At 39.8% G+C, this 23,155-nt stretch overlaps 1 protein-coding gene across 1 annotated transcript in view; it reads right to left on the bottom strand.

Moving 5' to 3' along the window:
* The window catches only part of TRIM2 (tripartite motif containing 2), a 97,912-nt gene extending 91,273 nt beyond the window's left edge, over window positions 1-6,639 (bottom strand). Inside the window, exon 1 of the mRNA XM_060778826.2 lies at window positions 6,371-6,639. The gene's annotated coding sequence lies outside the window, so the exon portion shown is untranslated. The remainder of the gene's footprint in view (window positions 1-6,370) is intronic.
* Between the last annotated feature and the right edge of the window lie 16,516 nt (window positions 6,640-23,155).

Here is a 23,155-nt window from a genome sequence, read left to right as displayed (position 1 = left end):
AGAACAAAGGAGCAAAAATGTAAGAAATTATATATATCTCTCTGCCAAGGAACAAAAATTGTCTGTCTGCAGCTGAAAGTCTGTCAGTCTTGATAAGCTTCATCTCTAACCAAAACCAATTGACTATGCTGTAGTTTTCCAAGGAGTGTGCTGCCAAGCAATCTTTAAAGAAATACTACAATAGATTTGAGAGGCATTCAGCAATATGAAGCTGGATAAGCCAGTGTGGTCAGAAGACAGAAATTGGACCAGGACTCTTTTCCACTTGGCAACACATGTGTATAATTTCTGCCAACTCTCTTTAGAAAGAGCTAGAGATCACTGACCCTTGCAATGTATGACACAATATCCCCAAATAATGTGGCATTTCTGCTCTTGGAGAAGATTTTCAGAGGATGCAAAAGGAAAGAGGACATCAAAAGGCCTAACGTTATTAACATAAATTGAGTGACTGTTTACGAAAAAGAAAAGACAAAGTTTCTTTCTCCATCTCCCATGCTTTCCTTCTTGTTGTTGGGTTGTTGTAAGTTTTTCGAGCTGTATGGCCATGTTCCAGAAGCATTCTCTCCTGACGTTCACCTGCATCTTATGGCAGGCATCCTCAGAGGTTATCAGACCTCACAACCTCTGAGGATGCTTGTCACAGATGCAGGCAAAACTTCAGGAGGGAATGCTTTTGGAACATGGCCATACATCCCGAAAAACTTACAACGAACCCAGTAATTCCAGCCATGAAAGCCTTCAACAACTTCTTGGTTTTGTTTGCCATCAAGTTAACTTTGACTTATACGAATGTGTTCCTATGAATGAGAGATCTTCCAGAGACCCAGTGATCAATTGTCTTGCTCAGATCTTTCAAAGTCAGTACTGTGGCTTCCCTGATTAAATCAACCCACTCATATAGCATGGACTTTCACTTTTCCTATTGCTTTCCACTTCACTAAGCATTAACTTCTTTTCTAATGAGCCGCATCAGTTCAAAATGCAACTACCTCACTTTTAGTGATATTAGCTTCTAGGAAGAATTTAGGTCTGATTTGCTGTATTTGTTGCAGCAGCCCATGGTATCTGTAGAACCGTTCTCCAGCTCTACATTTTAAATGAAATCAGCTTTCCGCATTGTCCAGATTGTAACCATATGCGAAAACTGGAAACACCCCACCATCGATTACTCTGACTCTGGTATTATATCCCTCTACTTGAGAATAGTTCCATTATAGCTAATTTCTCAACTACGGCTTTCATTTTTATTAGTAACTGAGCCACAAAATAGAAAGTCTTTAGTATTTACACTCACCTCTGGACAAAAAAGCCAACCACATGGCCGGAGGGGAGCCTTTGAATCCCCCTGTCAATGAGACCAGGTTCTCCTAGACTGGCGTTGCCACCAGTCTGCAGCGAGAAGGGGTTTAGGGGAAACTTCCTGTGGTTAGCCACTCCCCAAAGCATTCGGCCTTTGGCAGGGCAACCCAACCTCTAGCCCTCAGTTCAGTATGAGTTAATACTGGTCACACTAGGATTGGGTAAGAATTGTTTCCCTCCTTGAAGAGACTTTTTTTCCACTTCCTACCCCATATATTAAAGCTGTTGGGAATAAGAAATTTAAAGAGGTGGGGCTGTCATTACTAGGTGTCACTGGCAAGAAGTGGGGGAAGAACATGGATTAGTGTACATCTTGGCACCTCCCATTTTGAGGTGAAGGGGGATTTTTGGGTCGACTTCTATATGTTCTGTGGCTTAAGGGGTCCCCCAAAATATCCCCTTTGGGGCTTACCTGGGGGGTTTACCTCTCTCCTATTGGTTATGTGGCTTGGAAGGAAGGTCCCCAGGGTTGGCCTTCCAATAATGACCGGCAGGGATAACAAACCATCAATGTGGAGTGCCCCCGGGGTCAGGTGCTTTGTCCAGTGGTTGTCTAGGCAGGTAGTCAGAATGATACCTGGTCTCATGCCCTTGCCCATGTCACAGTGCTGCCCCATAACTAGTTGCTTAGCTCAATTACCAATTTTTAAATAAGTCAATAAATGGCCCGTTATTTCTCCATATTTTGTGTCTAGTTTCTTTATTTTGCGGTAGGGATTCAATACATTTTTCTTCATTACCCATTTTAAAAATTATGGAAATCATCAACAGCCTGAATTTTCCTTTTAATATTCAGCTGTAACCTTTTGTTCCTTGTACCTTAACTTTCATCAATATTTGTTCCAAGTCTTTGATACTTTGTCTTAGGGCCCTTCCACACAGCCATATAACACAGAATATCAAGGCAGAAAATCCCACAATATCTGCTTTAAACTGTGTTGTCTGAGTCCACACTGCCATATATTCCAGTTCAAAGCAGATAATGTGGGATTTTCTTCAGCTGTGCGGAAGGGGCCTTATATGATGTCACTTGAATGCCTTAAATTGCTGATTTTCCTCTTCACCACCACCCCCTTTTCATGCCTCCTTTCTCTTAGTTGGTTCTGCAGCTTCCTTGATCCTGCTTTCTGTATGTTATATTCTGTATATAAGCTAAAGAGACAGGGGGATGAACTGCAGCCTTGTTTGTTCCTCTTAACTTGGAAATCATTATTGTTCTCCATTCAAAGGATATTTCCAATTCAACACAAATATTGCAAAGCTCAAATTAACGTCTCCTAACTTTCTTCCAAAGCCCAGACAGTTCTGCCCTCGAACAGTTCAGAAGACTGGGGTACAAATATGCCTTTGAGGGTCTTTTGAGTGACTTAAAAGCTCCTTTCAAGCTGCAAATCCTCACCTGAGGACATTCAGCTCTGTCCTTGAAACAACAAAAATATAGGTCAGCTTTCAGACCATCTGGGGCAGTGGTTCTCAACCTCCCTAAAGCCATGACTCATTAATACAGTTTATGGTTGGTGACCCCCAACCATAAATTATTTTCGTTGCTACTTCATAACTGCAATTTTGCTACTGTTATGAATTGTAATGTAAATCTCTGATATGCAGGATGCATTTTCATTCACTGGACTAAATTTGGCACAAATACCCGATATGTCCAAATATGAATACTGGTTGAGTTGAGGGGATTTTGTCATTTGGAAGTTGTAGTTGCTCAAATGTATAGTTAACCTACAATCAAAGAGCATTCTGAGCTCTACCAATGAAGGAATTGAACCAAACTTATCACACAGAACTCCCATGACCAACAGAAAATACCGGAAGAGTTTGATGGGCACTGACCTTGAGTTTTCGAGTTGTAGTTCACCTACATCCAGAAAGCACTGTGGACTCAAATAATGATGGATCTAGACCAAACTTGGCATGAACACTCAATATGCCCAAATGTGAACACTGATGGAGTTTGGGGGAAATAGGCTTTGACATTTGGGAGTTGTAGTTGCTGGGATTTATAGTTCACCTACAATCAAAGAGAATTCTGAAACACACTAAGGATAGAATTGGGCCAAACTTCACACACAGAACCTCCATGACCAACAGAAAATACTTTGTTTTCTTATGGTCTTTGGCAACCCCTCTGGCACCCACTTGCGACCCCCTCCCCCAGGGATCCCGATCCCCAGGTTGAGAAACGAGTACATAACAGAAAAGTTACTAAAGAAGAGATTGGGAAGTGTGGCTCTTCAGATGTTGGAATGCAGCTGCCATCGTCCCTCATCATGGGGGTTATGCTGTCTGTGGCTGATAGGAGTTCCAAATGAACAAGTTCAATTCCTACAAGGCCAAAGTCACATCCCTATATATTAAAACAATATGGTAAGTTGCATTGCCAATTTTCTCGGCTTTAGAAATAAGAGAGAAAAGCCTGATCAAATGTATTGGGATTCTTTCTGTTTCACACTATACCCAAGAAATCCAAAAGCTATCATGACCTTAAATTTCCTCACATCCCTGGGCTCAACAAAAATAATATTGTATTGTGTTTCATATTTGTTGTGATCAGACTGACAATATTAGTTTCTCTTAAGATCTGTGCTTTACCAAACTCAAAACTATAAATTTTGAGTTACGTTTAACCTAAAGAGCTTTATGTTTTCAAGGTCTTTTAGGATAGATCCTGTTATCTCTGTCAGTGTCCTAAGAGGATTTGAAATCCCCAAACCATCCTTTAAGACTCTAACAATAGATTTAAAAAGCATGTTGAACCAACAAAATGTTTACCAAACAACACACAGAAAAAGCAAAAGTGTAATTTTTATTTGATTTGTATCCAGCCTTTCTCTCAAAATGAGATCTAAGGCAGTTCACCATAATTAAAACATTAATTGCAAAAGTTAAGAAGAAATTAAATAATTAATATTGTTCATAATCATTAAAGGTAAAAACAATTTAAATATAATTTAAAAACATAATAAAAGCAGAAAATGGGATTAACACATTGAAACAGCACATCAGTTGCACACAGAGAGAGAGACAGAGAGAGTAATGTCCATTACAATATTTTGTTGAGATCTGTGGTGACATTCATTTCTTGTATCCCTATATCTTTACCTTATTTCCCTTTAAGTATGAGCCAAGGTGGCACAATGGGTTAAACCCTTGTGCTGGCTAAACTGCTGACCTGAAGGTTGGTGGTTTGAGTCCACGTGATAGGGTGAGCTTCCTTCTGTCAGCTCCAGTTTCCCATGCGGGGACATGAGAGAAGCCTCCCACAGGACTGTAACATCTGGGCGTCCCCTGCGCAACGTCTCTGCAGATGGTCAATTATCTCACACCAGAAGCAACTTGGTTAATTTGGGAGAGTTTCTCAAGTCGCTTCTGACACAATAAAAAATTCCCTTTACATTGAACATGCTGATTAAATAGCATGAACAAAACTTTGTGCTTACATGCAATGTCCAGGCATCAAAGTAAATCAATTACATTTAGGCATTTCAAATAATTCTGAATCTGAGATATAGGCCTCGGTCATGTATGCAGTGCCAAATGAAAGGATATTTGGCTTAGGACCTTATCACACTCACATGCGCACACAAGAAAATGCCTTTTAAGTACACAAGCCGACCTTCAAGAAGGCTTGATGAGGACTTTATACACACTGGATACATACCCACCCCATCACATTTGGTTCTCTCTGTTCTGTATCTAATTAAATAATGTGCCTTTGACTTATCACATGGCAGAAAGATGGCTCCTCCCAATCCGTGGGATGTTTCCAGATGTCACTGCCTTTCCCTTTATTTCTTTTCGGTAGATCTTGTGCAACCATGTATGTTTGTGACCTCCATCCAAATGTAAAAAACATCTCTTTGGACCTGCAGAGATGTGCAGTTCCATTTTTTAAAATAAAAAAAAAACAGCAAAAGTTAAACACAGCAAATGTAGCGAAACAGAACGTGGGTGGTTTTTATACCAGTTCTTTCAATGTGAAACCAAAGATCTGTGAAACCACTTATTTCAATGGAAAACCCAAAACTTTGGTAAACCACTGATTTTCAGTGGGAAACCCATGATCTGGTAATCCACTTCTTTCAATGGATCTGTTAAGGCAGTGTTTCTCAACCTATGGGTCCCCAGGTGTTTTGGCCTACAACTTCCAGAAATCCCAGCCAGTTTACCAGCTGTTAGGATTTCTGGGAGTTGAAGGCCTAAACATCTGGGGACTCACTGGTTGAGAACCACTGTGTTAAGACAACCTGCAGATAGGTATACCCCTCATAAAACTTCACTCCCCTCATAACATGTAAAAAACCTCACCTCTGACATGGATGGAGAAATATAAAAATGAGAGGAGTGAATTGTTTTCTATCTGACAAAATATGCTGTTGCCTGCAGGTGCCTACGTGTTTCCTATGAAAGGGACCGTGTGTCATGTGACAGGAGCCGTAAGCACTAGTATGCAAAAGGCATCAGAAACAGTGCATATGACTGTGTGATGAGGTCCTTAAATGCCCTGGATTAAATAAGAACTAGATATAGAAAACATGTGTTTACTGTGTTTCCAAGAGGAAGATGTTTCAGATGTCCTCCTATGACATCATGCAGAAAAAAGTGGACGATACTGATTGTTTGAACTTAACAACAAGTTTACACATAGCATGAGCTGACTTGATGTTTTTACACACAGAATGACTCAGCACTGAAATATCACTGCACTTGTTTCTGCCATATTACTACTGCCACCAAAGCCAACAACAAACCCTAGATAGGTGAATAATTTAGATATAATATTATTTATTTATTTATTTATTTACTTTATTTATACCCCACCTTCCTCCCCGAGGAGACAATTGATTGGATTATTTCTCCTCTACTGAAATGTAATTCTGTTAACATCTTACCATAATATTCCATCAAGTACATATTTATAGAAAAATATCCACTTACATCTCCAGTTTTTACCAATGACATCCCATTTTGGCTATATTTCAGATTGAATATATCCTACCTTGTTCTCATTTTCTTTAGGGCTGTGTTCTTCTACATTTCAGCTCAGCAGTATCTCCATACTGCTGGAAGCCATGCAGCACAAACTTGATGGATTATACATAGTGACAAAGTCTCGTCTCACCACCGTCTGTTCAGCTTTGATTTACATCTGAAGATTTCTTAAACAAATTTGTTCCCTATAAACAAAAGCAAAGAATTCAAAGCCATCAGGAAAAGCCAGGCTGTGGGTGAAGGCACTCTGTACTCTTCCTCAAGCACCGCCTTTCAGCAAGCAGCAGGACACAAAGGTGTTGAGGTCATGTAAGGCCAAGGGATCTTGCTCATTGATAGGATTTAGGTGTAATCCTTAGAAGAAGAAATGAGAAGCAGTGCTAATTTGGGAGGTTGAAGAGATAGTAACAATTTCTTCTACAAGAATGTACGAGGGGCGAATAGCTGCCAACTTTTTTTCTGATCAGGAGATATAACTCACACTTTATTATTATTAATTTATTTACTTTATTTATATCCCGTCCATCTCACCCCGGAGGGGGCTCAGGGCATCTCACAAAAAGGCACAATTTGATGCCACATATACGTTCATAGGATAAAAGAAAACATATACATTAAAACCAAATAATTAAAACATCACAATCTTAAAACCAATTAATTAAAACTACACAATCCAAAGGTATGTTCCAGGAGCCATTCCAGTCATAAATTGCACTATCCCATAATCACTTATTGCATTGAAGATTACTGTCCAAAGGCTTGGTCCTGCATCTATGTCTTCACTTTCTTTCTGAAATCAGGAGGGAGGGAGCTGATCTAATTTCACTTGGGAGAGAGCTGCATAACTAAGGGACCAACACTGAGCCAGGCCCTGTCTTGTCCCCACCGGTCACACCTGCGAGGAAGGTGGGTTTGAGAGCAGGGCCTCCCCGGAAGATCTTAACCTCCGAGATGGTTCATAGAGGGAGATATGTTCGGACAGGTATGCTGCTATATGAGGAATAGGTTAGTCCTCAGTATTGTTGTTTATTCATTCAGTTGCTTCCAACTCTTCATGACCTCATTGACCAGCTCACACCAGAGCTCCCTGCTGGCCATCACTACCCCAGCTCTTTCAAGGTCCAACAGTTACTTCAAGTCCTCTGTATTTCACATTTATTGTACAAAAGTTTCTAGATTCCCATTCCACCCTCTGCGTCAGTCTGCTATTTATTTTTAAGATAAACATGGTTAAAACATAGGTATTTGTATCTTTTTTGTATGCAACATGCACAACTGGACACAATTTTGAGGATTGTGAATTGCACAAAATGTCTGTAGAAGTGGACATACTAATGAATATGTGTATTCTGATCTGTGCATTGGGGAACTGCAAAACAGCATATTTACTTTTAAAATATGGTCTATCTCCCCCATTTTGATATGCATTTTTAATGTTCATTAATCTCTGTTTCTTAGGGCCCATCCAATCATTACCTTTATCCTGGGAGCTCTTACAACAAACTGGAGGGTGGCCAAACGCCATTCCCTGTAAAGATGGAAGCAATAGCCACAAACGGCAAAACCACAAGATTTTCAGGTGTGAGAACATCCTGAATCTGAGCCCAAAATCCACATCTTTGAATGTCTGCATGTGTGTTTTTTTTAAAAAAAGCTAAAATTTCAGGCGGACGTCCTGCAGTGGCTATTTTGGGGGCTGCAAAATCCCGGGACAAAGCAGCAAGTGTGGATGGCAGAAGCAGAAATCCCAGGACCAACACGTCTGTATCTGGACATCTTTTCAGGTCCCAGTGTTTTTTTGCCCCTGACTGAAGTGTGTGATTTGGTGATGTCTGGAACTGCCCTTAGACTTGTTTCTTACACCTCTAAAGCAAAGCACAGGAATAGAAACTTGCTCAATTGAATTCATTGAGCTTGGGAAATGGGCCCAATGGTTCCTTTTAGATCTCCTTTCCCATGTTACCTCTTTAGATTTTTGAAGAAAGAGGGCCCTCTGCAATAGCCATTGTCTCCCTATAATTTGAACAAACGTGTTCACTTCCTCATATCTTCCTGGACAAATTCAGATACTGAAAATCAAAATGAAATTGCATGTGTACTTGTCTTCATTGCACATTGTAAAAATATGGTTACGGGTGTTGTTAAACCTTTAAAGAATGATAGGAATGTGCCTGGAGATGAGTATTGACTGAGTAAACTAACACTTTTGTTCCCAAAACTTTAACAGTCTTTATTTCTAAAAGTGACTTTATATGTTGCTGATTTGATCATTATTTTCAAACTAGTTAGTGAAAGCATATAAATATTAGTTTGGAGACTGGCACAAGTTCAGCAGATAAGATACACAACTGCCTTCCTAGCAAAGGTTTTTCAAATGAACGTGCATGCACCATCACTATAAAAATGGAGTGCTTTGATGTTTTACCTCTGTTGACAGCAAGCCAACAATCTGCTATTGCTGATGTCATGGATGTTCTAAATAAGGCAGTAGGCTTTCTGTGGGCTTAATCTTTGAAAAGCTTTGTTGTATTGTAAACTGGGTCTCTGGGTTCCAGGATGAATGCTTTAAATGACAATAGTAAAACACATTCTTTACTAGAACTCATACAGGTTCCAATTAACCAAAACATGATTATTGATCAGAATGGTTAGAAGTGTGAGTTGTTTCTAATAATCATAATGTCTTAGGATCAGTAGTAGCTGGCAGAGCCAATGGCGGTGCAATGGGTTAAACCCTTGTGCCGGCAGGACTGAAGACCAGCAGGTTGGAGGTTCGAATCCAGAGAGAGAGAGAGTGGATGAGCTCCCTCTGTCATCTCCACTTCTCATGCGGGAACATGAGAGAAGCCTCCTGCAAGGATGGTAAAACATCAAAACATCCAGGTGTCCCCTGGGCAACGTCCTTGCAGACGGCCAATTCTCTCACACCAGAAGCAACTTGGAGTTTCTCAATTTGCTCCTGACACACACACACAAAAGTAGTAGCTGGCATGGTGCAGTAAAACTGAAAGCAGGGACACAATATAGGGCAGAAATGAGTGAATTTAGCAAGATTTGAGGCCAACCTTCTGATCCTAGGAATCTCTAGAAGTCACAAGGCTTCCAAAAATATAATAATGCATGCAAGCAAGCAGGCAAAGGAAAACTGGAAAGGATGGAGGTCCAGTTCTTGTTTTAAAAATGGTAAAGAGTGAAATAAATGTTTAAAAGGGGCAAACTCACATTCCTAGAGGCTGCCACAAGAGACAAATTTATACTCTCCAATATTTCATAGATGAAATCTGGGGTGCATGCAGCCTAGCAATAGCAGAGTGATCAAAATAAAAAAAATTAATTAGGAAGAAAAGACAGGCTAGGCAAAACTACGGTGAGGTGGATCTGTAAGGCAAAACTACGGTGAGGTGGATCTGTAATTGGTTAAGTGGACGAACACAGAGAGTGCTCACTAATGCTTCCTCCTCATCTTGGAAAGAAGTGACAAGTGGAGTGCCGCAGGGTTCCGTCCTGGGCCCGGTCCTGTTCAACATCTTTATTAACGACTTAGATGAAGGGCTAGAAGGCATGATCATCAAGTTTGCAGACGACACCAAATTGGGAGGGATAGCTAATAGTCCAGAGGACAGGAGCAGAATTCAAAACGATCTTGACAGATTAGAGAGATGGGCCCAAACTAACAAAATGAAGTTCAACAGTGACAAATGCAAGATACTCCACTTTGGCAGAAAAAATGAAATGCAAAGATACAGAATGGGTGACGCCTGGCTCGAGAGCAGTACGTGTGAAAAAGATCTTGGAGTCCTCGTGGATAACAAGTTAAACATGAGCCAACAATGTGATGTGGCGGCAAAAAAAGCCAATGGGATTTTGGCCTGCATCAATAGGAGCATAGTGTCTAGATCTAAGGAAGTAATGCTACCCCTCTATTCTGCTTTGGTTAGACCACATCTGGAATATTGTGTCCAATTCTGGGCACCACAATTCAAGAGAGATATTGACAAGCTGGAATGTGTCCAGAGGAGGGCGACTAAAATGATCAAGGGTCTGGAGAACAAACCCTATGAGGAGCGGCTTAGGGAACTGAGCATGTTTAGCCTGAAGAAGAGAAGGCTGAGAGGAGATATGATAGCCATGTATAAATATGTGAGAGGAAGCCACAGGGAGGAGGGAGCAAGCTTGTTTTCTGCTTCCTTGGAGACTAAGACACGGAACAATGGCTTCAAACTACAAGAGAGGAGATTCCATCTGAACATTAGGAAGAACTTCCTGACTGTGAGAGCCGTTCAGCAGTGGAACTCTCTGCCCCGGAGTGTGGTGGAGGCTCCTTCTTTGGAAGCTTTTAAGCAGAGGCTGGATGGCCATCTGTCAGGGGTGATTTGAATGCAATATTCCTGCTTCTTGGCAGGGGGTTGGACTGGATGGCCCATGAGGTCTCTTCCAACTCTTTGATTCTATGATTCTATGATTCTAGGATGAGTTGCAGCCATTTGCTTTTGCCCAGGGCTCATCAATACAGGCAATATAATCTGTATTCACCATAATTCCAATCTTGGCTTGTACCCATAACAATCCTGTACTTCTAGTAGACTGTGCAGAGGAACTGGGTTAATCCAGCATCCTGTGTTTAAAAGTTTTGGGGATATCCATGAGTTTGCCTGAAGCAACTCCATGACTTTGAGACAATGTGGACAACAGACTCAGGTCCTGTTTTGGACAAGTCACAGTGCACATGGGCATGCCCTTTTCCCTGTGCTCATTGGCCCATGGGAAAGGAAATGGATCATCCCCATGTTGGCACCATCGTGGGTACCTTGGACTAGTATCAGCAGAGGTGCCAACATAAAGTGAAAGAAGATGAGAAGATTAGCTCTGTCCTTCTTTCTGGTTGTACAAGCAAAACTGCAAATAACTGCACAGGGTGCCCAGGATAACAAGAACTCTAATGGAGCTCTGCAGCTGTCTGGGAGCAGTGATATCGACATAGCCATTAAGATGGCAGTCCAGAGAGACCAATGCAATCTTGGACCAACTAGAACAGTGGTTCTCAACCTGTGGGTCCCCAGACGTTTTGGCCTTCAACTCCCAGAAATCCTAACAGCTGGTAAACTGGCTGGGATTTCTGGGAGTTGTTGGCCAAAACACCTGGGGACCCACAGGTTGAGAACCACTTAACTAGACCATCTACATTCCAACCCACCATAAACACAGGTTTGGGATGTTGCACATTGCTACCTCTGGGGCCAGTCCATTTCTGACCCAGACTTTCCCCAGATTAACTGGCTGGTGCAGACATAGTCTGAGTATCCTTAAAAGGGCAAGATTACACTCATCCTCAGCCCCACCTACAGAACTCTTTTGTACTTTAAACTCAGTGTGCAGCAATAGAAGACAGCTTATGACAAAAGAGGAAAGTTGAAGGAGAAGAAATAAACCAAGTGTGTGTGCTTTTGGGCTTGCCTGCACACCACACCAGACACGCACTCTCTTTCCATGGTGTAAAGGCAGGCCTGGAAAGCATGCGCACCTGCCAGTGCTTGCAGACGAGTTCCTCTTACTTTAGAGTAGAAACAGCAGGTGCTAGGTAAAAAGAATGGAAGCCTCCTTAAAGTTTGCACCAGGAAGGGGAGCCAATGGGTGGGAAGCCGCCACCCCCCCCCCCCAATAATGGTTCAATTTTCAGAGGCCCAAACCACAAACAAATATGTATCCTCCTTATTTTGGGAGGCTTCCAAAAAATAGATCAGGACCTCCAATGAAAGCCAGGATGTGAAACAAGGCAAGGTTTACCCCAAAAGGACAACCCTAGTAACAGCCAGCATTTCAGATCTTGCATTAAGCAGGAAGTGGACTAGATGTGCTTCAAGGCATATTTCAAGTGTATAATGATATATATAGAGGCACTGCCAATCAACTAGCTGGTTCTGAAAATTCAAGGCTTTAAAAACATGTTTAGTAAAACAAAATCCTTCATTTATACAGTCCCCATGTGTTCACTTTTATAATTCCCAAAGCTATACTTTTCCTATAACAGTTTGAGGGAATAAATAGGATTTGTAACATAGGATATTATTGAAACTGTTTATTTACAAAGAGTTTATTTCTCAATATGAGCAGGTTGCATCCCATGCAAGTTAAAGCAATTATGACTGGTATGGCATCTTCCGATACTATAAAAAGAAAGTGTAGTTATTAATATTTTTCTTATATTACACAAGTTGTTAATACTAAGTCTAGCTACCATGAGAATACTGGACTTTCGGACGTACCCAGGAAAAATGTTAAAGTCAGTGAATGAAAAACTGTGTTTTCATGAGTTGTTTGTAACAGATGAGGTAGAACTAGTATTGTCTTTATGTAGAAGCATTAAAGTGCCATCTACTGGAAACAGCAAGCATATCTGCCAAAGGGTTTTTGCATTCCAGAACACACCCTGGTCCACATTTCCTGGCTTGCATCCCTGAAGGGTGCTTGCAGGTTTTCCAAGAAAGAAACTGGTACTTTTGCCTCTTTTCTCATTGCCTTTGCAAAAATGGACATAAATGGAAAAATCTGATCAGACACAAAGAGTCTTCTACAGCAGCAAAGTATGCTTGAGTTTGTTGTTGGTGCCATCTACAGAAGAAGCAGATAAATAGCAAGTGAGAACTGCTGATTTTAGGAAGTTCTAATCAATCTCAAGTTCATGCATATTATCACACACACCTATGTATAACCATGTATGTGGTATAAGAATGTACTGACTCTATCTGAAACTAATAGGTGGTTTACTGAGTGTCATGGTTGCTGGGGTAATATCTTCTCTGCAAGCATAGAGAACAGTGAATAATTTTTAGGTTGGTGGGTAAAAAACAAATCCAAACTGCTGGAACCAGAAGGCAATCTGGCTCATAAAGGTGGCCAAAGGCCAACTAGACCAACACTGGGATAGATGAAGCTGTGTTGAATCCAAATCCTTCTCAACCAAGGAATAGGATCATAGAATTGGAAGAGACCACAAAGGACATCCGGTCCAACCCTCAGCCATCCAGGAACACAGAATCAAAGCACCAATGGAAGATGCCATTCGGCCTCTGCTTAAAAACCTCCAGAGAAGGAGACTCCACTGCACGCCAAGATAGCTGCATATTCCACTGACAAACAGCTCTTACCATCAGGAGGTTCTTCCTAATGTTTAGACGGAATCTCTTTTCCTGAAGTTTGAATCCATTGCTCTATGTCCTAGTCTCCAGAGCAGCAGAAAATGATGGAAATTCCTTAGGGCTAACCCAATTTAATGGCCATCTCCCTGGGCTGGAAAATATATTAGTCTATTGCAACATGGAACCTCCTTGGCTCCATGACCACTCTATTTTGGCTACATAGACTAGAGGCTCCTACTGCCAGTAGTAGTGAATGGCTTCCAGGTAGGTGAGCCGATGAGTCTCTCCAGGCTTTAATCTGAACATTAAAGAAGTTATCCAATGTGTCGAATCCTTACCTCAAAATAAGTTTGACACAGTACATATATATTTTAATGTGAGATGACAGAGGATTGGTCAGGACTGTCCCTGTAAAATTAGGACAGCTGGAGACTGCAATGTTGCAGAGAAAAGGAAGTAATTTTGTTGAAAGAGAAGTTGCATACGTAGCCCACATTGCCTGTTCAGGCAATCTGAAACTTCAAACTGCACCTTTGTCACTTAGCAAATATTGTTCCTTGATGGAGGGGTGGATTTGAAATCCACTAGAACAAAATGGGTTGGTGACTTGCTGAGGGCAAAATCACTTTCTCAGTGAATTCACATTTTAACTACTTATAAAGCATGTAATGTAAGAGGTAATATCCCACAATTATAAAAATACAAGGAAGGCATGTCAACCTGTATTTATGGGAACAAGATTCAGGGACAGACCAGTGAAGATTCCACTAATTACCTGGAAAGATGTGCCCAACAGCCTTTGTCTTTGTTCAGCTCAATTGTCCAATAATTCCCTGAAGATCTATAGCAGATCCCCAAGGCATATAGAGGAGAGCCAACCTGGTTGGCAGGAGAATTCTGTTGAACCCTTTTTATGCCTGCTACATTTAAGATGGGTTTGCTGTGGTTAGTGTGACCAGCCCTCCATCAAAGTTAATATGAAGTGACAGAGACTGTGATAAAACAAAGAACAAAGGGGAGATTTGTTAAAATATATTCGGTATACATATAAATCATTGAATCCACTGTCAATCATAGCTCCTTAAACTATAGTCAGCTCTTTACTCTTACTGGCTGGCTACCCTTGTCTTTATCCCAGTTCTCCTTCTCCTTCCCTTTTACTTCACATATATAGCTTTTTCATGGTTACTTTGCACTGACTTCAGTGAAGATGACATTGGGACCCTTTGCAACAAATTCAAAATACATCTACACATGGGTCACGTGGAAAGGCATACCTAAGGTTGTCAGTTAATGCTATTTGACACCACTTTAACAGCCATGGCTCAATGCTATGGAATCTTGGGATTTGCAATTTGTTGAGGCACCAGCGCTCTCTGACACAGAAGGCTAAAGACCCTGTAAAAATACAACACCCATTATTCCATCCCATTGAGCAATGACAGTTAAAGTGGAGTCAAAAGCATCAATTCTGCAGTTAGATGGTTAGATGCACCCTAAGAATCTCTTTATGTTTCCCTCTTCCAATGGAAAAATTAAATATGACATACATATACATAAGCAAGATACAACCCCTTTTGATCATGAGGTCTAGTTGCCAAAGATATCACTGTTGTGTAAATATTGCGAAAATTACCCGCTCCATAGCTAAAATAGGAAGTGGCAGATATTACTAGGCCACAGGCAGTTCCTGTGTCTCATAAAACCATGCAAATTGAGAGTCAGGCAGTGATAGGTGGGGTGAAAAAAGTAATATTTGTTTCCTTTGAAATGCCTGTTTCGTTTTCCATTATGAAGATTGATTGCATCTTATGTGTTGCATTCCCCAACATCTGCTGCTTCAGGCAAGGTGTAGCCAAACTGAAATTCCACCAGTATTTTTGAATGAAGAGACAGTGAAAATTAATTTACTCTCTCTATTTATGCTAACTGAGTACAGCCCTTCCCTTCAGTAAACTGACAGCAGATATCCCTCCCTTGCCTCAGGCAGCAGGGTCTAGACCTGACATTGTGCCATATCCTTTCTTAAAATAAAAAAAGTTTATTCTGAGAGCAGTTAGCAAAGCTGAACTGAAAGACCACACCAGACATAGGTGCGAACTGAAGTCATAGGAGGGATTCATATTTCATCCAAAACAAATTCAAGAATCTACTGTGTGCAGGTTATCGGAATAGTCATCTGAACACATGTCATTGCTATGAGAACTCAATGAGGAAATAAATTTTTATTTTTAATATCTTGGTATTTTATGACCTCCTTGAAAGCATGCCCTGGGCAATAAATGCTCAGTAACTTTGGCTTTCAACCTGGCACCAATATATTCCAAACCTTTGTCCGGAGTGTGACAAAGTTTGATTAAAAAGGGAAAATCAGAGTTTGGAGAAGTTATTTGGGAGGGCAGACTATGCCGTCATATCAACTGAAGGTTGGGATTTGAAGTCACACATACACATTTTCTTTCATCACCTTGCTTAAAAGCCACCAATAAACATTCCTGGAATGAAGAAACACAAACGAGATACAATAAACTTCTTTACACTGCTTCTCATCATGTCCCTGGGTGCTACTCAAGAAAGCTTTCTGATGTGCTCTGCCCTTTTCTTCCTAGAAAAGGGGAAAATTCCTCAGCAGAGAAGGCTAAGCAGTAATCCGCAACTATAATTTTAGAAAAAGTTATTGCTCTCATTATTCTGCTATTTTGAAACATGTCTGACCTGATCTCATGAGCTCCTGTATGAACAGGACTTGTTAAGCAAACAGGCTGAATGGAGCTGCAAGGCTAGCCCAACCCTGCCACCCAAACACCTCCTGAATAAAACCCATCAGTGCATGTGAGGAAAGGCCCTGAGTTAGAGCTTGGAAATATGTTTTTCTATACTACAATTCCAAGGATTCCCAGATATAGCATTTGGTGAATCTTAGTTTTTATAAAAAGTTCCCCAAGCTTGCTTTCTAAGATGTAGAAGTTGGAAAGCTCTTACAAATGTGAACACAACGTTGGAATATTTGACCATACGTAAGGTCTTGTATAATGGCCCAGAAATTTTGGGCATTTGATGCTGGAAGATAATGCTAAGGTTAAATTTAAGATGAGGCCAGAGATCCATTTGTTGGGAATGCCAGATGACTATTTAGAAAGAAAATGCTACAATATATGATAACAGCTACAAGAACTGCATATGCTCAGAAATGGAAGAACCCATTTATTACAATACAAGAAGAATGGCCGATGAAGATCTGTGAATTAGCCAAAATGGACAATCAGCATAGTCAAGATTTCTCCTTGACTGTGCTGATCAAGGAGAAATTTCTGACTAACTTCAGTGAAGTAACTGGCAACACAACCACCCCACATAACTTTGTGAACTTTAGTTGGCTTCTGTAAATCAATGTGGATGTTTTATGTTCAGATGTTATATCATTATATAATTTTTGTTTGATTATATTTTGTTTATTTTTTTTGTTAGATTCTAATGTTGTTTTCATATGTGGGGTTTTTTTTTCTGGGAGTATTATGTCGGTACTTGTTTGTTCTATGGAGGCACTGAATATTTACCTTTGTATGTTGGAATTTGCCTTGAGTCCCCCTGGGTAGATAGGATGGAATATAAATAAATAAGTTATTATTATTATTATTATCTTTAAAAATATTTGCCTTTGTATGTTGGGATTCTCCTTGAGTCTCCCTGGGTAGATAGGGTAGAATATAAATAAAGTATTATTATTATTATTATTATTATTATTATTATTATTATTATTATTACCTTCAAGAAAGGTAGGACCTTCACAAAACCAAAAAAAGCATTTATCAATTTTGAGATTCATCAATTAGTAAAATATTGCCTAAAATAGAAGTGTGGTTACATTATCATTTAAAGGGAGTAGACTAACAAGGGATAATAACCATCAGACAATGAGAGGGAAGTTTGTAGTTTTGGAGGAAGATATGTTTTTGTTTTTCTGTTTTCTTCATGTTTGTAGTGTTATATATCTTTTAAAAAGTCATTTGTGTCCTTTATTTTGCCTTTTTCTGGAATAAAAATAACTTTAAAACTTTTATCAGCATATCAACATGTTACTATGGAGATGGCACTCACCTGGCCCAAAAGTTGTTTTGGACTACAGCTATCGACTTTGGACCTTATCACATATCAGTATACATCCCATATTTCTTTTAGGACTGGATGCATATTGAGACAGGATAAAATCTCTCCTCATCTCCTCATCACACCTGATTATTATGATTCTTGTGATTTGAAAATACTGTGCTTTGATTCATCACACCACAGAAGGCTGGCTCCTCCCAATCCATTGAAACCACCCCCTGCATCACTCTATGATCTTTTAAATAGTATCATTGCTGATGGGTTGCATACAGATTTTCCTATCACACACAAAAACCACACTTCAGTAATGGAATTTGCCATAGTATCCTATGGATACTATGGCAAATCCATAGTATTTCAAAAAAAAAAACATGATTAGAAATCCATAGTATTTCAAAAAAACATGATTAGAATTCTGTCTGCAAATAATCAGTTTCTGCAATGCTTTGCATACAGATTCAAATGGAATACTGATGGGATGGGGCAAACATCATGTGAAATCATTCGAAATCATTCTCAAACAGTCTTAGAAACATATTTCCTAATGTCATAAGATCCTTTGCCACCATTTTCTAAATCGGTTAGAGCTGCTAGAACTTGCAATCCAACAACATCTGGAGAGCTAAGCCTCACAAGCCCCTTTCTCCATGTGTGACACATTTGCCCCTCCAGATGTTTTGGATTTCAATCTCTAGGTTCAAGGGCAAAGGTCTTCTATGACACTGGAAGAGTGTGCCACTGCACCAGAGTACTTATAGGATGGTGATGACACAGAGAGGGTTTTCTTGGTGTTCGACGTGGCCAATCATTGGTCGCTTTTGCTGGTAACAGAGCTGTGCTCAGGAACTATCCAGTTGCTACTGCATAGCTAAAAAAATCATTGTGCAAGAAGTTACTGGATACCTTTTTGCACATTGTTGTATTTCCTGTTTACAGAACCATATTTCTCCAAAAGGGTTTTAAACATGATGTTCTTATAGTAGTAATTTATAACAAAACAAAAGAGTGGTAGAATCCCTTTCAATTTTATCAAACTGATTTTTTGTCAGCTATTTACAGAGCTGTGTGTGCATGGATATGTGGTTATATGTATATGTGTTTAATTTGATTTAAGCATGTTCACAACCATGGGTTCAGATATTTTACTTCCTGGCACCTGTTTAAATATTTTGCTTATTCAGGGTCACAGAATTTCCTTCAAATTCCATATGCTCTACATAAGCATAGCATTTATCATACTTGAGCATTACTTATTATTCCAGCCTGATGTGCTTCAGTAAGGAAGCATGAAGATGCACGAGTGTCCTGGGAAATACATGCTTTCCTAAATGCCTTTCAAAATCCCATGACAGGAACTGGTGAGCACATTATCATCAATTATTATTATTATTATTATTATTATTATTATTATTATTATTATTATTATTATTATTATTATAAGAGGCCAAATAGTAGAATTGGCTGTGTAAACAATATACAGACATTAAAGTTTCATAAAATTAATACCAAACATGCAAATAAGTGGATGTAGCATTTTCAAAGTCATAATGTTATTGGACTTTTTTCCTGAATGCGTTTTTGCCTTGAATGCATTTGATGTTCTTGTATACTGAGAATGCAGTGAATCACTACACACATGGGAGATATTGGGATTAACAATTTAATTACTTATTTAATATTTAAATTGAATCTATAAAAACAGTACTTAGAGCAAGCATCCCCAACAATGTTCAAAATAAATGTGTTTTCAATGGCATCTGAATTATTCAGCCAATCATACCTGTTCATTGTGTATCTTGAAGCAATTTCTGACTCATAGTGATGCTATCATAGGGTTTCCTTTGCAATGTTTGTTCAGAGGGGGTTGTGTTGCCTTTGTGTAAGGCTGAAAGAGTGGCTTGCTCAGGATCACCCAGGTGGTTTCCCTGGCTGAGCAGGGATTCAAACCCTGGTTTCCCAATGTTCAACACTCGGACCACTATATTATCATGGCTCTTAATCATGTTACACGGAACCCCCAGTGGCACAGTGGGTTAAACCCTTATGCCAGCAGGCCTGAAGACTGACAGCTCGGAGGTTCGAATCCATGGATAGCACAGATGAACTCCCTCTATCAGCTCCAGCTCCCCATGTGGGGACATGAGAGAAGCCTCCCACAAGGATGGTAAAACATCAAAACATCTGGGCATCCCCTAGGCCACGTCCTTGCAGATGGCCGATTCTCTCACACGAGAAGTTTCTCAAGTTGTTCATGCAGTTTCTCAAGTTGTTCATGACACACACAAAAATCATGTTATAATCAGTAATATTGGAAAACAGGAAGCTATAACCTATCAGATCATACCTTGGGCCAGGTACTTCAGTGTTGAAGATCATTTCCACACTCCTAGACAATACAATTGGATTGGCAAGTCTTCTGAAGGCCCAGAATGGATGAAAGGGTAATTGGCCCTCCAAGAGCCTGATGGGGAAAGATGAAGACCTAGAACTCTGAAGGTTTTTTATTTTGTACAACAGACAGTCCTCTACATTAATTGAGATTAGGAACACAGGATTCCTGCAAAAGTGAAAAATCACAGAGAAAAAAGTCTAGGTTCTCCAGTATTAACTTATGGTGAACATTTGCTGGAATGTGACCATTGATTTGCACTGGATGACCTCAAGAATATTAGAGAGAATGTTTTAATCAAATCCACAAATAATCAAATCTGCAAATGTTGCAGAAAGATAGTACATTCCTTCAAAATTTATTCAAGCTCTTTCCTGAGTTACCCTAATGAACCAGGGATCATCTCTCTGTAAAACATGTTCTTGGCCACTTAGTCTGGATCTACATTGTCATATAATCCAGTTTCCAAACCCAGATTATCTACTTTGAACTTTAAACCAGTTTGAAGCAGATAATCCGGATTCAGAAACTGGATTATATGACAGTGTAGATGGGGCCTTAGTTATCATTGTTTCTTTCTGGAGCAGACCAGAAGTCCATAAATTGTAGTATTTTTACCTGCAGTGTCAGCTCCTGTCCAGTATTTCAGACAGAATATTTCCTAGTCTTAACTGGTGTCATAGTAAATCTGGATCTTCTACATGCATGCTTGGACTTTAACCCAATATCTTATGTCAAGCAGCTTCTCTGAAATGAATAATTTCAGGTGTGTTGGACTACAATTCCAATCTCTTCCTGCCAGCATAACCATGAAGTTGAGGAAGGTTGAAGTCAAGCATATTTTTAAATAAACAAATAGAAAGAATGGCAGTAAACACTTTTGTTCTTATGGAAAATATACGCACACATAATAACAACAAAAAGATAAGTGTTGGAGTATGAACCAAATAATATAGTCAACCATTTTCATAACCCTATGGTAACACCATGTCAACACTTCATTGAACACAGCAAATGTTACTGTATTGTTGGGCCTGGATGGTGTGGGGAATTTCTCTGTGTTCTTGAACCATGGCAAGATTTCTTCAAGAAGGTTTCTAGTTTTTGGCAGCCAGACAACTTTCTGATCTGCTGAGTGAGCTTTGCCATAAGGACACAGTATCACAAGCCTTGTTATGCCACTGTACAATTGTTAGAGGTTCCTTTAGCTTCCAGCAATGAGCAATTATGACTTCTGAGGTCAAGCACTCTAACAATAACATAGTAGGTCATGTATTGTCTATTATTGTGCCAGATTATCAATATTTATGACTCTGAGTACTTCCAGACAAAAGGACTCCAAGAACTACCAATTAAAAGGCAATCTCTTGGATAGCTTTCTGTGGTAGAGGAAGTGGTGGGAAAGAATAGAGGAAGTGGTGGGAAAACTCAGTGGAAGACAAGTGTTATCTAAACTCTCCTTCAGATTCTGTTCATGTGGTAATGCCTACCTCAGTTTACAAGGCACAATAAAAGCCTTGCCTGGAAATAACCTCTTTCAAAGAGGAGGAGAATTTGTGCCATCTTTGGGCTTCATCCAGCCCATGAAAGGTTGGCACCCAGCCTTCTAATGCTGCCTGCCAATCACACCTCTAGCAATCTCCACTCACTTTGATCAAGATGGGCAATAATAGCAGGGATTCTTTTGCACGCACAAGGGGAACCCCAGTTTTATCCCCAGTCTCTGACATGTCTCTGAGTGGGGATATTGAGGACTTTGGTCCTACTTTCAGATGGTTCTTCCTGAAGCTGATTGAATCGCAGTTCAAAACTGAGCCATTTCCTAGGCACATCAGCTGAGAGAGGAGTAAACATGCGGCCAACTGAGACCAGACCAACTGGCTGTCACTGATACATCACTGAATTTATAGAGGGTTTAGAGTGACGGAAACAGGCTGCTCACCATTTTACTTCTCTATCCTGCTCTTTCAACTAAGGTGGACATTCTACATAATAGGAATGGCATTAGGGCAGTGGTTCCCAACCTGCGGTCCATGGACCACCAGTGGTCTGCAAAAACTAAAATGTGGTCTGCAGCCTCACTGTTACTGCACTGTTGCAACAAGAGCGGCTGATCTCGCAAAACTCTCTTATAGTGCCAAGGCTTATTAAATATGTTTTTTTTTAATGTGTGTGATCAGATGGCGATTACTGGATGGCATATGTTCTGTATCAGAAATTAGAGCTGATGTGGTCTATGCAATGCAATTTTCTGAATCAGCACCCCAAATAACCAAACTGAATCTAAAGTTGAACAAAAGCTGATTTGTAACCCTTTTGGTACTAATGTTGGAGAGTGGCCCCTGGTCAAAGTGGTCCCTTGTCAAGTGGTCCTTGGTCAAAAAAAGGTTGGGAACACTGTGTTAGGGGGAAAAACATTTAGTCCTTGGACTGAAAGAATTTTGATATCTAATACACATATTTCCCAACTTGGTACCACCTGGCTGCTTTGACCATAAATTTCCAAACGAAATGATGAGAGTTTATGTCCCAATATAAGTGGAAGGACCCAGATGGAGATGGTGTTAGGTTGTCTAACACTATCCTCAGATAGAGTTCTTGTGTTTAAGCAAAAGATGCTGTCGAATATTTTTTTTATTTTATTAGGAGAGACAATAAAAGAGAACCATGTTAATTTATGCCCTCCTTTTTTCAAACAGATACAATTCTGTGATGTGAGAAACGTAAGAAGATTTTTTTTCCATTAAGCACTTGGAAACTCTAAAAGTAAGTGTTAAGGAGTGAAGATGTTGCCTATAAACTTTACTTTTGGGTAGTTCATTTTTTTACATTACTTTATACTATAAAATAACTGGTTGCATCGTTATGTTTTAATGTGATCACAGTGTTGCATTTTGAAATTTGTTTTGTTTGGGTTGTTTTTGTATTGTAAATTGCAGCTAAAGGATAATGCTAACAATAATGCAACAGTAACATTCTTTAGATAACAAGTAATGCCAGTAAAGTACTATTTTAAAAATAAGGGCTAATTTGTACCTAATCACCCTTTAAATGTAACATTCCAAGTTTAGATAAGCAAGATGCATTTTGTTTCAGCAACAGATTAGCATGCACTCCTGCACACAAAACACACAAATTAAGAAACAGGAAACTTAATTTA

Source organism: Anolis sagrei, chromosome 5 (assembly GCF_037176765.1).
Source record: "Anolis sagrei isolate rAnoSag1 chromosome 5, rAnoSag1.mat, whole genome shotgun sequence".
Taxonomy (NCBI): Eukaryota; Metazoa; Chordata; class Lepidosauria; order Squamata; family Dactyloidae; genus Anolis; species Anolis sagrei.
The sequence above is the reverse complement of the archived record's forward strand: the minus strand, read 5'-3'. Positions and strand labels throughout refer to the sequence as shown.